This window comes from Triturus cristatus, chromosome 3_2, assembly GCF_964204655.1.
Source record: "Triturus cristatus chromosome 3_2, aTriCri1.1, whole genome shotgun sequence".
NCBI lineage: Eukaryota > Metazoa > Chordata > Amphibia > Caudata > Salamandridae > Triturus > Triturus cristatus.
The window spans coordinates 19,017,628-19,033,769 of record NC_140584.1 but is presented as its reverse complement, the minus strand read 5'-3'; the positions used below and the strand labels follow the sequence as shown (position 1 = coordinate 19,033,769).

The 16,142-nt window shown below is 46.1% G+C and overlaps 1 protein-coding gene across 1 annotated transcript in view; it reads right to left on the bottom strand.

Annotated features, from left to right (window-relative positions):
• Window positions 1–16,142, bottom strand: part of LAMB3 (laminin subunit beta 3) — a 318,725-nt gene that overhangs the window by 237,236 nt on the left and 65,347 nt on the right. The gene's annotated exons all lie outside the window — the stretch shown is intronic.

Sequence of the window (16,142 nt, the reverse complement as noted above, 5' to 3'; positions counted from 1 at the left end):
TTGTTTATCCATGATTGGCATATTTGATTTACTGCTAAATCCCGAGTAAAGTGCACTTGGTGTGCCCCGGGCCTGTAAATCAAATGCTACTAGTGGGCCTGCAGCACTGGTTATGCCACCCACATGAGTAGCCCTGCAAACTTGTCTCAGACCTGCCATGTACAGTATCTGTGAGTGTAGTTTTAAACTGCCATGTCAACCTGGCAAGTGCACCCACTTGCCAGGCCGTAATCTTTCTTGTCTGTACATGCAAGTCACCTCTAAGGTAGGACCAATGTACCCCCATGGGCAGGGTGCAGTGGTATATGTGAAAGGTAGAACATGTACTAGTGTGTTTTACATGTCCTGATAGTGAAATACTGCCAGTTTTGTTTTTCACTATTGCAAGGATTAGCTCTCCCATAGGTTATCATTGGAGCTGCCTTGTTACATTTTACAAGTGTAACTTTCAAGTGGGAACAGCTAGAGATTTGGAGTTTGGGCTCTCTGAGCCCAGAATTTAAAACTACATAGTTTAGTAAAGGTGGTTTTTTAATTGTTTGTTTGAAAATGCCACTTTTAATAAGTTGGCCTTTTCTTGTTTAACCATTTGGTGTCTCTGCCTGCCTGTGGAATCGTCTGGTTTAGACTGACAGGGGCCTGTTTGTGCATTCTCTCTAGGCAGTCACACAAAGGGAGTTGAGGTGTGCCCTGCATATGCTGATGGCCCATCACCACCCTGGTGGGCTTTCCTGAGCTAGAGTGGTGGAAGGAGCTGTCACCTGCACTTAAATAGGGCTGTGCCTGTCCTGTAACTGTGCTATCTCCACCCCCCTGGAGTGTGTCTGGAGCCAGGGCCAGGCAAGGTCAAGAGCTTGTAAACTACAAATATTTCAAAGGCCAAACGGTGCATAAGTAATGGACCTAAAAGCCAAGCCTTTTAGAACAGTTCTGGATCAAGAGGACCCTTCCAAGAAGAGGAACAGCTGAAGGCTGTCTGGAGGAGTACTGCCCATTTTCTGTGTGTTGCGTTCCTGGGGCAGCCTGCAGTTTCTGCTTCTGTCTGTGGGCAGTACAAAGGACTGGGCTTTTACTTTGCTGTATCCTGCTTGAGAATATTCTCCAAGGGCTTGATGTACAGCTTGCCTCCTCTTAAGAAGTCTCAGGGACACAAAGACTTCATCTGCAGCCTCCCTGAACTCCACTGCTGGGAGTAATTACCTGAATTCTGGTGACAATTCCAGTTCTGGGCCCTTGGAGGTTGTTCCTGCTGCATAAAGCATCAAGAACACATCAAAATCGACGCATCGCCCTTCCAGCCTCTGCTTTTCTGCCACAGCACTACTGTGCAATGAAAGTGTCCATGCATCACCACCATGCGGCCAAAGAAATCGACGCAGCGCCTGTTCGCATCCAAAGAAACCACAGCCACCGAGTTCAGGGCACAGCATCTCTGAAGTCCAAGATCACTGCACTGCGATGCAGGCTCTGCTGGGCAGCTAAAACGATCAATGCATCGTAGGACCGCAGCTGAAGAAATTGATGCAGCGCCTGTTTGCCGCATCAACCTCTGCCGCGCCCGGATTTCAATGCGTCGCACCTGTGCACCAAGTTTTATTACTTATCACCCGTAGACCAGAACCGTCTTGAATATTGACGCATCGCTTCCCCCTACTGACCAGATTCAATGCAACACTTCTCCTCTGTGCAGCAGAACCGATGCATCGCTGTGATTTTCAATGCTTTCCTCCTCTGCGGCTATTTTGCCTTGTGAATTTAGATGCATCTTAATGTACTTTGTGCAAAATCACTGCACCATAGTTTACGATTGAAAAAATTGCTTAAACCTTTAACCCCTTCAGTGCCCATGACGAGCTGGACTCGTCATGGGCCGCGGTGGCGCTGTGCCCATGACGAGTCCAGCTCGTCATAGACCCCGCCCGCTAATGCAACGGCCGGCACTGGGCGGGGAAAGGGGCGGGCACTGAAGGGGTTAAAAAGTCATATTTTGAGTTGTGTATGTTGGAATTTTGTCATTTTGGTCTTGTTTGGTTTAGATACAGATACCTTAATTTTCTAAAGTGATGTGGTGTCCTTTTGTAGTGTTTTCACTTTGTTATTGTGTGTGTTAAGTACAAATGCTTTACACCTTGCCTCTGAGACAGGCCTGACTGTTCGTGCCAAGCTACCAAGAGGGTGAACAGAGTTTATCTTGGGTGTTTAATCCCCATATCCTGACTAGAAGGTAGGGTCTCTACATGGACAGGGTGTATACCACTGCCAACTTAAGACCCCCATTTCTAAAAGTTTACATAACGACTTGTTAAAAAAACTCAACATGCAGAGAAATCACCTTTACTGACAGATTCAACAAGCATACTTACCCATTCAGGATGGCTAGAATCAATGTTCAGGATATGGTAGTGCTCCATCTGTGTTGAGAGCTAGTTAGTGCCGGAACATATTTGGGAAAAGGAGATCTCCTAACGCTTTCAGGCAGCGTATTCCTGAACACGGCATTCAGCTCATGGCTCAGTGTCCCAGTCCCCTAGATCCCCCCTTGTGTCTCTGCACTCGCAATCAACAGAAGGTATGCTCGGCAAAGCTACCTTGAGCATCAGACTGCGGAATGCGGCACTGGGAAAAAGATGTCAAGCTTGAGCGTGAATAATCCTACACTTTCCTAGATGATCGACAATCTAAAAGATGCAATCGAAGGTCCCCTATCCAACAGCAAGTAGAGCCTTTTCCTGTGTTGTCCCTTCCTGTTTTAACATATATAAGAAGACATTTTCAAGTGAAGGATGCATCATAATTAAGGCTCTCGGTTTTCCGTTTTTACCGATTTTTACAGATATTTACAGACAGAAAACAAAGTGTTTCCGGTCTGAGTTTATTTTTAAAAGCGGAAAAATGCAGAAAAGTGTGCTTCTTGTGGGTGACTCCATGCTGTTTTTCGTGATTTCTAGGACAACAGCTGAGCAGATAGGCAGCATGGGAAGTTAAAAATATGTTGAGATTTCCCTAAATACAGGTGAATGGTAACATATATTTGTATTATAATGCTCACATTAACCTGAAGGTGTAGTGGGTTGCTATATTTGGCTGCTTAATTTGCAAAAACTCGACAGGCAGCAAAGTATGAGTGCATGTTTATCAGTTAAATAAATGTGGAAATATACCATTTATGACTCCCTATATTTGCAAAACACAAAATAAATATGGATAAATACCAATAAGATGGGGAGAAAATATGGATAAATACAGACAGACATGTTAGAAAATAAATACCATAAAACTGGGAACCCTAATCATAAAGCATTTGTTCCCCTCTTTTGTGTAGCCTTCTCCCGGGTGCTTCTATTTGTGTTCCTATTGTTTGCTTCAGTGGCGAAACACAGGCCCCAGCAGCTCTCAAGTTGTGGGGGGCACCCAAGCCACAGGGGGCTCCCTCAGCACAGTACTCTGACCGGAGAGCTCCTGATCGAGTCCGGAAGGGGGCCCTTCAATTACCTTGCAGGGGGGCCACCTCAAGTTTTGTTATGCCAGTGGTTTGCTTCTAGCAAGTGCAGCATCTACTGGATTCGAATTCTACATTTACATGCTTGTCTTTTTCTACCTCCCTGATGACAGGAGTGATTTGGTTCCTTGCTAATCACTGCAATGTTGATCTGCATCTTCAATCAAGAGTTACAAGACTGTCAAGTAAGATTTTTACCCTTTCTGGTTATTTCTTCTTAAGTGGAACTCTATTAAGAAGACCCTTGAAACTTGTCACCCATACTATTCTGTTCTGGTAGGCATGCTGGCTACTGGGTGGATTCGCCCATTCTTCGGAAAATCAAGAAGGGGACTCAACAGGCCATCTCAGCAGACAGGCCTTAACAGGATGCCATGCTGGGAAGACATCACTTTCTCTCCATTGTCAGATTTCAAACAGATCCAGTTGCTGGCCTCAGTTAATTTGGTGCCACAAGGTTCAACCTTATATTAAAGGTAGATGTGGACGGCAGGGTGGCCATTCAGTTTTGGCTTACCTCAATCCTACATTTTGGAGGAAAGGCATTAATACAGATGATAGTTTCCATTAACATGGGTAATTTCCAATGTTGACAAAAGAACTGAAAAATAAAAGTTGTAGCTACTACTTTCTGCCACTTTCATGTGCGTTATTCATTTTTCTTTGTGGAAGTGATGGAGTGTTGAGGACAAAACAATCAGATTTTAATGTTGACTGAATTATAGGAAAACAAGAACAATTTCTTGTTCACCCTTTACACCGCCGACCTGGGGAGATTCCTGGAGAAAAGCAGTCTCCTTACGCCAAAACTGGGCCACGCAAAAACAAATTTGCACATTCTGCAATACGCTGATGATATTGTTATAATGGACCAGGCAAAATCTGGCCTCCAAAGAGCCTTGAGTACGCTCCACAAATACAACACTGCTAACGCTCTAAAAATTAACCAGGATAAGACCAAGGTCTTGATTTTCGTGCGTTACAAGAAAAAGAAAAGTTCAACGCGGAACATTCCGCAAACATCAAAACAAAATCAAAATACAATTACCTGGAGGTCTGGATTAGCGAGTCTTCCAGATCATCAGTCCACTTGGCCGCCTTGAAAAAGAGAGCTGGAGCAACTACATACAGCCTGACTCGACTCAACCAGTCCCTGAGTAGTCCTTCTGCCGAACCCATTCTGAAGGTGATTAAAGCCACTTTTTCCCCTGCCTTAAGTTGTGGAGAAGTGTAGCTCACTGGTTAGAGGAGGCATACCCTGAAGCAGAGGTCAGACCTGGGACCAGGGTTCGATTCCCGACATGGCAGGGTCTGGAGCCCAATTGTCCACAGACTTGATAATTCTCGCTTCGGTGCCTACTCTAAGCACGAGTTCACACTATGCAGCTCTGGGCAACAAGCTTGCTTAAACTCCACAACGGCCCCCTGTGGTGGGATGCCTGGCTTTCACCTTGGGGATGCCCAGTACGGGTTATCTCACAGGGAAAAACCAGGACGGGTTCCCAATGCAAGTGCTGAGATGCCCAAGGGTAATTTGAGTGCTATATAAGACTGTACATACATACATGGGCACCAGGCCTTTCCTGGCGCATGCTTGGCCAGTCTCGACCATGCCCAGGTTTTTTTTTATAAAAAAATCTGCCATCTCCCGAATTACATCCACAGGGCAAGACTACGACTGGAGCTGGGCCTTCAAAGGCAATCGATTTTCTGTGAGGCTGACACCCTGAAATACTATATAAGGACATTAAAAGCAGCAGACAACACGCTTAAAGCCCGGTTAAAAGAAACTCTTGCCAACTCTGGGAATTCATGGAATCGTCAAATTGTAAAAGCTATAAGAACCCTACATATAAACGAATCATTACTATCTGCAGACTATATTCCATACACAGTCTGGAAAAGGGTTATTAAAAAGCAGGTTAGACAAATTTCCTACCAGATGGACATTCAGGTCCTAAAAACAACAATAATACTGCTTCCCTTGAACGACTCATACCTCCCTGGGGTACCTCAACCTTACCTTCTGGATAGTCTGAATGCAGTGGTCCATAAAAATATAATTTTCATGCGTCTCCTAGGTTTGCGTTCCACTGCCTTCAACCGATGGGCTTCAACAAGAGAGGAGGGCGCCTGCAAACTGTGCAACTACAGGTCTGAATCATGGTTGCATCTTCTGTGCTGTTGTCCCTCCCTTGACGCTCCCAGAAGACTTCTCTTAATAACCTTATATTTAAAAAGGGGCATCAGTACATGTTGAGAGGCATCTGCTCTCTGCTTTACTTCCCCGGATATTCAAGTGCTTGCAAGGTCTGGAAAATATGTGAGACTCTTGGACAATCTTCTTTCACCCTCCCCCGCCCCTGCCCTACCAGTTCCTCCCCCCCAAAAAACTTATCACAGACTTTTTTTGCACTTTGCCCTAGCGTCTCAGTCTCAAATGATTTTATCCTTGGTTTTGGAAACCTGTCACATGATTACAATAGTAACTACAAGACTGCCTCGTCAGTAATATGTGTATGAATTTAAATTTGATGTTTTGCTTCGTTTTTGCTTTTTAACGTGGTAACTGCGCTATGATGACATTTTATTGCAATGGTTTTAATTAACTGTGCTAATTTAATAAACTAATGAGATAATGACCAGGGATGTGTTAGCAGTCAGTCAGTCACTTACTATGCTAGCAGGCCAACTGATCAATTCTGTTTAACGTCTGCGGCCTTTCTATGGCTTCAGCGAAGATGTCTGCATCTCAGACATGAACGAATGGTCCCAGGGGATAAATGAAGCTTAATTCTGCTACCTGACCGAGGTTCATGTCTATTTTCACCCAACACGTCAACTCCCCACCAGCGAAATTGCCTTTTTCTATTGAAAATATTGTTAATTTTTATCACCAGAATGTTGTAACCCTGGCTATCGATAGCATCATCATTGTTTGATGCTTCGCATGATGGGGACCATTTGTTTCATCTTCTCATATAATAAAGTCAACATTTCGCAATCTAGCACATGCAAAATGAGAAGAAAGATGTACTTTGCTGCAACATTCAGCAGGAAGTAGTTTTCTGTCTTCATTGGCAACTGTAAGACATTATCCTGCCCCAGTATTTCTGAAATTTCCAGAGATTTGGAGTGTCTGCATTCACTGGGATCATGTTGCCCACTTGTCCAAGCGCCCTCGTAGCCCCACATTAGCGGGTTTGTTAGAAGCGTGAGGCGAGCAGTTGCGATGGCTGGACTTAAATGGATGCAAACGTGGAGGATATTTTGAGTGTGAATAAATAGAAATTTGGCAAGCACTGACCATATTTTAATCAAATTGAAGGTGTTTTGCGGTCCAAAGGACCTGTATTCCTGAGGGACACCTCTTGAGAGTCCTGAGAGGAAATATGTGGGATTAAGCATTACAAAGGACCAACGAGAAATGCTACTGGATGGAGGCCGCAGACCTACATGAAACATGGAAGGTTCCCTAACAGGTCCATGCCTTCAAGAGCCGGCGGGGCCTATGTGGAGTAGAGCAGATGACATTTGGGTTAGAGAGAGGATGCTTTATAAGAAGGCGGCTGAGGAGTCATCAGCCTATGAGTTGGTAGGGTTCATAGAAGAGTCTGATTTCAAATCATTCTGTATCTTCAGCATTTACTAAGCTCAGTAAAGCTTGTTTTCGTAGAAGCACACCTTGTGTAACATTTAAAGCTGATTCTTTATCCTTTTTCTTCTTTTGCCAGTGCTGATATATTGGGCACAGCCACAGCTGCATGCAGCTGTATGCCAAAAGGACAGCCCAGCGAGTCTGTGCTATCAGGAGCAGAGCTGTGCATGAATGCACGGTACGAGGAGCAGCTCTTTTACTCCGTTTTTACAAGGAGTGTTCAGGTTGTCTAGGTAATTTGTGGAGAAGAACCCACATATGGGCATTATTAGGAGCAAGAGGGAGAAAGGTGAGTGGGGCAGGGGTGGTGGCCAAGTATGCATGTGTGATTCTGGGCATTACCAGGTGCAGACCTCTGGGCAAATACGGGAATCATGGGATGCAAGGATCATAGGAGGGGTGGACCAGCTCCGCATTTCAGCTTCAAATATTGGCGTCCATGACTTCTTGATATCCATATGCCCCACAACATTCAGTAGAAGCTGCAACTTTCATCTCTTTTTTTGCGATAACGCGTATCTGTCAATTAATACTCCGAGTACAAGTTGCTGCATGGCGGGTTCCACTGCACGGAAACTGAAGGCTCAGTGTCACAGGCAGCATTTCTTCCTGACCTGGGTGTTTAGGGTGGTGTGAAGGAGCTGTGATTGCGCACTGGAGAGGGCTGTGTTTATTTCTATCATATTCGAAGCTGCCAGTCTTGTTTCCTGGAGGGGCCTCCCACTTTAAGGCCACGTTTTGCTCAAAAGAAGCCGGAAGAGGTACACTGTCTACTTCACTGGAGGAAAAGGGGTACCGGAAGTGAGTAAGCCGAAGGTCCACGGATGGGCATTGCAGTGTCAACACGGGAACATTTACTAGCACATGCATCAAAAATGCCATTTGCGATTCCTTATTAGCGAAAATAAGGATTCGCTAATAAAGAATCGCAAAAGCCTATGCATGTAGAAATCGCTTACAAAATAGCGATTTCTAAATATTTCTTAATTGCGAGTCGCAAATTACGACTCGCAAATAAGGAATACCTCCCCACTCATTCCTATGGGCCTAGAGGCCCATAGGAATGAATGGGAGGACGTTCTCAATTTGCGATTCTCAATTAGAGAATTGCAAATTGAGAATGCAATTTCAAGGGTGCAAGGGTGTTAAAACGACACCCTGTTGCACCCCTGAAATCGATCTGTGTACAAATGTTACGCTCACACATGTCCTAAGGACATGTGTGTGTGTAACCTACCACTTTGAAAAATGCACTTTCGTGGATTTTTCAAAGTTTTTGCAAATTACCATGAAGTTCAACTTCATGGTAATTTGCGCCCCCTATCAGCGAAATCGCTAATTATTTTACTTTAATGCATTGCATTTAAGGAATCTCAATTTGCGATTCCTTAAATGCAATCGCAATTTGAGAAGTCGCAATTAATTGCGAATTCTCAAATTGCGAGTGCCTTGACCCTTGATGCATCGCAAATGCCCTTTTTGCGGGCGCAAACGGCCGATTTTTGCACCGTTTGCGCTCGCAAAAATGGTTGATACATGTGCCCCTTAGTGCGCCCCAGAATCTGATCTCCCGTCATAAGGAAGAGCGGTTCACATCTAGATTTGCAGAACAGAACCAAACATGCACGGAAAACAGACAAACATCCCCCAAGGGCGCAAGGTCTCAGGTCTTGGCAGCGAGTTTCCTCCCTTCTAAGGTGTGCAGGTAGGCGGGGGTCGCTGAGTAAGCACACAGGACAGGGCATGCCTTCCCCTAGCACAGTCTACATTTGTGTCTGATGAATAGCGGCGTATTACACATTTCCTTAAGAACAAATGGAAGGTGGGGCAAGGCAGGGCTTACATCTGAATAGAGATAATAAATACCTCACAGTTATTTAACACTGGATGAAATAAGAATATTTTCAGTGAAAGGGTCGCCATGGACGGGAATAGTACATTTTAGAGTAGGGGTTATTTAGAGACCTGGCTTGGTGTAAGGATAGTTTGCACTGAAACAGGAAAGAGTGCATCATTGCAGGACTAGAGCCCTCAAGATAACTTAATGTAGCAGGATAATCCAACTGTAGAAGTAAAGACAGAGCTGGAGACTAGGGAGTGACTTCCTTCATTGCTAGATGAAGCAGGAACAATGTAAGACAGAGTGGGCTTGCCAGCCTCCTCTAAGATCTAACATTTATATCAAGGTTTTATGGTTAGTGGCACACTTATTTCAAAATCTGCTGATCCGCTATCAATTTAGACTAGAAAGACGATCACACAGGCCCTGGCAACGAGCAGGCTGAACTAAGGCAACACACTGTGTGCTGCAAACGGCTCCTGAATGGCTCCAAACCATCCAAAACGCTGCCGCAAGGCACATCATCAGCCTACCTCATCACACGCACATCACCATACACCTCAAATAACTTCACTGACTCCCCATACACAAACACACTCAGTTCAAACTCATCACACACGCATACAAAAGCAATACACAACAGAGGCCCTGCCTATCTCAACAGCTGTGTACACTTCTACCAACCTTCCGGACACCTCTGCTCAGCCAGACTCTCACTAGCACATGTACCCCGTATAAACAAACCAGAGGTGGAGGTCGCAGGTTCTCATAATCTACCTAAAGCATGAAACAACCTCCCACACCATCAGAGCCTTCTCCGGACTCCTGGAGTTCAGCAAGAAGCTGAAGACTTGGTTCTAAGAATAATCTCTCCTGGGAGGCAGCCACCAACTCATCTGTGAAAGCGCCTGGATACCGTCACAGGTGATTAGCGCGCTAAACAAATGGCCATAACACCACATAACAAACATATTTATCACCCCCATCTTGACAACTGAGACCCTGCTCTTCGAGGATAGAACTAAGCATACATTTTCCCTGCTGTTTAAGAGTCACATGAATCCTTTGATGGTGCAATAATATCCTCTTTTGAAAGTGGTGTACACCAACCAGCTTTTTATCTATCATCCCTCAACGAATTAAACAATATTGTTACTGCATTGTGGTGTAGTGTCCTTTAAAGAGGCGAGTCTTCAAATATCTGGAATATAGAAGCTGATGGCCCTGGTCAATGCCATTTCGCAAGTCGACGGGATCTACTTTGGAGTATCCCTCTCTCAAGATAAACCAGAAGACACAGATACTACTGAGGACTGCCGGTCTATACTTACATTTTGAGGCTCTGTAGACCACCTTTGCTGTGACTTTGAGAAACTGATGACAGTAAAGTAACACCAGTAACAGATGTTGCATACTTGGTACTCTGCATAGTGGCATTAGGTACAACATTGTCTTAGAAATACATGCCCTATTTGAATTATCGACTACCACAGAACATATATGATCTGAGTACTTCCATGGTGAAAGGTAAGTCCTGTAAAATGAAACAATCCAACAAAATGTCTGAATTCACAATGATCAATGCATACAACTTTGTAGTGTGAAAATTGTCTGTCGGTGGGGTTTGCACAGAGCAGTGACCTGGACCAGTCTGCTTTCGACTGACCATCTGCCATCAGGGATTCGCCTATAGTGCTGGAAAATAAAATAGAATGTATGTCAAAGGAAATGAACTTGATTTGAGCTGAGGTGAGAAAGTTGTGGACTGCACTATTGCAACAGAGACTTCAGTGGACGCAATCACTGATTGTGCTTTGCCATTGTGCAGTTACCAGATATGACACAAACGCTTGAGGCAAGGGTTAAAGATGATAATGGCAGAACTTGCCAAACAACCTTAGGTTCCTGGGTTTTGTTCTGCAGTTCGCATGCCCATCTGTTGACCCTTTTCTGGAATCCTGGATTACAGAAGTGTTGAAAGGTCTCTGCAATCTGTTCTCCATTGAGATGGTGCTCAGGGCTTTGGGCCCACCACTAAGGATATGAGCTCCTTCTCATGCAAGAATTGTTAAAATGCTGAACATTTTTGAGCGTGACACCATTGGGCAGCAGACCGGGATGGAATGACAGTCCAATATGAAACAATAAAGAAATTTACATTCCCTGATTATACGCAGTAGGTTCAAATGAAGAGAAACATATCTGAAGAACCGAAACTAAACTTTAAGAGTTCTTTACAAGCTCCTGTTCCCTGTAAAGTTTAAGGTCATTCAGGATAGTGGATATTAATTATTAAATTCTCCAGAGACTGCAGTGGACTGAATCGAAAGGCAGGAGGCACCAGGGACCCTGGGGGTCTTTGGGGAACACCTGGTGATTCTTGCGGTGGCACACGTACCCAATCCCAGGACAATGGAGTAAATGATAATGAATGAATGAAATAAGCTTTATTTCGATAAAACATATATTAAAAAGCACATACAAGTGTGACATACAGAACAAAATTTGTGAGACCGAAAGACAGGCCATATGGGTACAATGTCGTCATGCTTCCTAGAATAAACGAGAGGTTAAGAATACATATAAACATTATAAATAAGACAATTTAAAAAGAGGGTATATAGAAAGAATAAAAACAATCAGCCTACTTAATTAAGGGCTACAAGGGAGTAAATGATAATGACAACGGCAGCTATTCCAGCTTCTACTCGATGCAAAGATTTGTAGAGGTCAAAAATGGTACACTGACTATAGTGGATTCTTTAGAGATGGCCCTGCTGCAGGCTGGTTAGACAGCAGCAAATAAGACTGAGCCAGGATGTGTCATTAGAGGCAGAGAGAGCCATGGAGATGTGTATGTCTCTCATGCTGCACCCTTTATGGCTGAATATATGAGATATGATGGAGATTTCCCTACTGATGGGCTGCTCTCTTGCACATTATGGGTGGGCATTTGTACCAGTGGCTAGGCGTTACCTGCTACATCTGTGCTCTTGTATGCTGGCATTGGGACATGAATGTCCTGTGCATGGTGAGTGGGTGTGTATCCATGACCCGAGTGCCTGCCTACACATGAAACTGATATCCTAACATTTTATTTTGGCCACAGTGTCATATTAATTCATCATGGATGCAGAGGCTAACACTGTTCATGACAATGTGCGGTTCAGGACTTGTCCTGTGACCTGGAGGTGTGCACTAAGCATACACTCATAATAGATAATTCACCACTGTCCCTGTCCTGGGTGTATCAGGTAAAGCGGTGGTGGCAGCATGCATGTTTTATGATTTATGAGTTGTCCAGACCCTTTTCTCTGTGTAAGTGAGAGAGTTGTGTTGTATGTGAGATCCAGAACCTGGCGCTGACATCCTATGTGCATGTCAAGTGCACAGTGGCAGAGGTAGGTTTTTGTGCCAGAGGGAGCCACATGGTTCTTGAGGGGTGGCACAGTCAGTCATAGCTACTGTAAATTAACAAATAAAAAAGAAGGGTTCACATTAAGGGCTGGACTGCGTGAACAGTGATGGATGAAAAGTCTAGCAGTGGTAAGGTGTCAGTTCCACGCAGCAAGAGAGTAAAGCATCCAAGTCACAACTGTGTCAGGTGTCCAGGGCAGGGGGAGGCGGGTTTACTCCACTCCAGAAAGATAATATAAAAAGTGGGCAGTCTAAAGTATAATTTGTACCTACACTTGCTTCAAGACTTACATTCTGAGTGAGGACTCATGATGTAGTTGAGTGCCCTTATTGTGTTTCAACAGAGCCTGCTCCCACCAGGCAATGATAAGAGGCAGAGGGAAGGTAAACATGAATGGGAGTGCAACAGAGATAGGGTGGGTGACAGTAATAGGGAGAGTGACAGCAATAGAGTGACAGGGGTTAACATTGTGAGAGGGATGAGAATGGTAGCAGGGATTGCAGAAGTGTCAGGGACCAAGAGTGTTTGAAGGAGAAGAAGAGTGAGACAAGGATCGAGATTGTTACAGACTATTAAACTGAGAGGGATTGGCAAATGTGAACAGTATCAGCCCCATATCTCACCCCCACCTCAATTACTTACCAAAATCCCCTATACTCGTGGCCCCATCTCAGCAGCTATGCTCACGCCCCCACACCACTGTTCCCACCAGTGTTTGTCCACCCACCCACACCTCTGCCCACCTCATTCATGACCCCCCTGCCTTCTGTGCTCCTGACTCAGTTTAAACACTTTTCACCTTCCCCCACCACCATCCCCACCCACTGACCCCCATGCACACACATCTGTCCCAAACATCACTGCCCTTCAGACTGCTACACCTCTGCCCAGATCCCATACACTAACCACCCACCTCATAATTCTGCCCACACCTCATTCACTAACTACCTGCGTCTTAAACTCCAGACACCATCATGGCCAGTACTTGGTTGCCCCACCTCCAGCCACTCCCTACCCTACCTCATTCACAACCCACCTATCGCTACCCTTTTGACTGCCACACCCCTACCTACACTCCAGGCACTACCTGAGCACTCCTTACTTCTTACCACACCTAACTCATTAAACACATGATCCCTCCACCCCTTTTCCTCCTCAGTTACAATCCATCTGCTTCCACTCTCCTGCTCCAACCTCCCATTCCATTCTGACCACCACACCGCCTACTTCAACTCAGACACAATCCAACTAACCACACATCATTCACTACTGACCTGTGCCAACATAAAGCTCAACCCCCTCAGTCACTGCTCACCAGACCGCCACACCCTTGTCCCCTTCTAAGGCTCAACTCCACTACAGCTCAGCCCCCCCCCCGCCCCCAAGTCACTACCCATCTTCTAATCCCTTCCCAACCCCACTCGGCACTACAGAGACGACCTCCAAACACTTGCCCACCTCAGCCAGTAAATTCCTGCCCCTCCACACTTCTGCCCTATCCCACTGGAAAAACCAAAGACAAAAAAACAGGTCCGACCCTGCTGGCCACAGACACTGTGCAGCACTCTTCTTCCTGACTTCCTGCCTTGGGCCCAGGGACACCAGAGCCATTTCCTCTCTGGCTCCTGTTCACCCATTTACCCACCTCTCACCCCAGCCCTGTCCTTAGCAAATAACCCTGAGGTCCTCAAATCTTTAGACATCTAGTAGCACCCCCCAACCCTCCAAGCACCAGTGTCCAGTATGCTCTGTGCACATTATAATTTACTTGAAAGCTTTGTCGTGTAGTTCCTATATAACCTATACAGGATGCGCGCAACATACACTGGAGGATTGGTGTCGGACTGATTCTAGACAAACCCACCGGGTATGTTGGCCTGTGTACCAGCTAGCTCACAGTGTCACTAGAATCTCCTCTTATCAAGGAGAGAATAGTTCTTGGCAACCATTGAACATGACAACCTTGATCCCTCAGGATCGTGGAAACAGTGTACTACTTTTCGCTCAGTCACTAGTGCTCACTTAGTCTCAGAGATACACGGAATAAATGGTAGGGATGTTTTCAATAAGTATTTATTGAGCAGTCATTATTCTAGTGTAAAATAGGTGTGCTGACACAATTATTAGACAGCAACAGATATAGATATTTGGAAGCACTAGGAAAGTAAAAGGATGATAGATGTCTGTGTGAGAAAGTGCCATCGTTCTTGCATTGTATGCCCCCACTTTTTGCTGAATTGCTGATGTACTTTGATTGAGTGTGTCCTGGGCTCCTGCCAATCAGGTACCCAGGGCCTAAGTTCATTCCCTAAAATTGTGTTGAAGCCTAAACCCAATTGGCATCTCTGGCCACATGTCAGCCCCTGGTAAATGGTACACTAGGTACCCAGGGCCTTGTGACCAGAGAAGGCCCCTAAGGGCTGCAGCACTTATTGTGCCACCCTTAGAGGCCCTGTACCCTGACACGCACAGACTGCCCTTGCAGGCTGAGTGTCTGGGTTTAAAACAGAGAGTCGACATGGCACACATCCCTGTGTGCCATGCCCACAACACACACTGCCCTGGAATACACCAGCCACCCCTCTAGCTGGGTGCCCTATGCCAGTGGTGTGGGTACAGGTGCATGAGCCCTGTGCCCCTACAGTACCCAGGTCCATTCCTGGCCACTGTAAGTGCAGTGCTGCCATCTAAGAGTATATGGTGCTGGGAGATCGTCAACACGAACTCCACAGCACCATGATGGCAACACTGAAGACTGAGAAGTTTGGTATCAAACTTCTCAGCACATTAAACCCGCACTGATGCCAGTGTGGGATTTAATGTACAATGCACGACAGAGGGCATCTTAGAGATGCCCCCTGAACCTAACCTACAATCCACGTCTTGTCTGAGGGGCTGCCTAGGCTGCCACACAGCAGACATGTTGCTGGACCCATGGGTAGAGAGCCATCCGCTCTCCTGGGCCTGCAACAATGCACATCCTGGGCGAGGTGCTAGGTCTCCTCCCCCAGGATGGGCAGGGGAAGCTTCAAAGGCATGCCGCCTTTGTGAGCTTCTCCAGGCCACTTGCTGTACTCAGCAACTGGCCCCTACCGGTTCTGACCCCCACTCTGGCGGGAAGACTGGCCGGAAACCCCAAGGAAGGAAAGGGGGTGTGCCAGCCTCTGCTAACCCCACCCCTCAGGTGGGGGAGGCGAGGTGAAGCACATCTCCGGGCTCTCGCCATCTTGAAGATGGATTGCCCTGCCCAATCAGGACTAGGCTACTGCCCCCCCTCCCACAGGAGAGTGGCAGGATAGAAGGTGTACCCACCCCAGGGAAGGGACCCATTGGTCCCTGCCCTTTACCTACCTGTAACGCCCCTACATTTAGTATTTAGGGGCACCCTGAACCTTCCTTCCTCAGACCCAGATTCTGAAATAAGAAAGGAGAACAAGGAACAAGAAGACCTGCCGTGCAGCTGCTAACAAGAGGAAGACACCAACTGATTTGGCCCCAGCCCTACCGGCCTGTCGACCCTCGAACCTGCTCCTGCTAAACCCCGGCATCTCCAGTGGTCAGCAACCTCAAAAACCCCGGAGGACCTGACTGCCTTGTGACTCTAACTACCTGGGACTCCCACAAGCAGTGGTACTGCTCAAAGAAAGTAACCGACCCCTGGCATCAGCCAGGAACCGCGAACCCTGCACACTCTGCACCCGCCAAGACTGGCCTGTGCTGGAGTGAA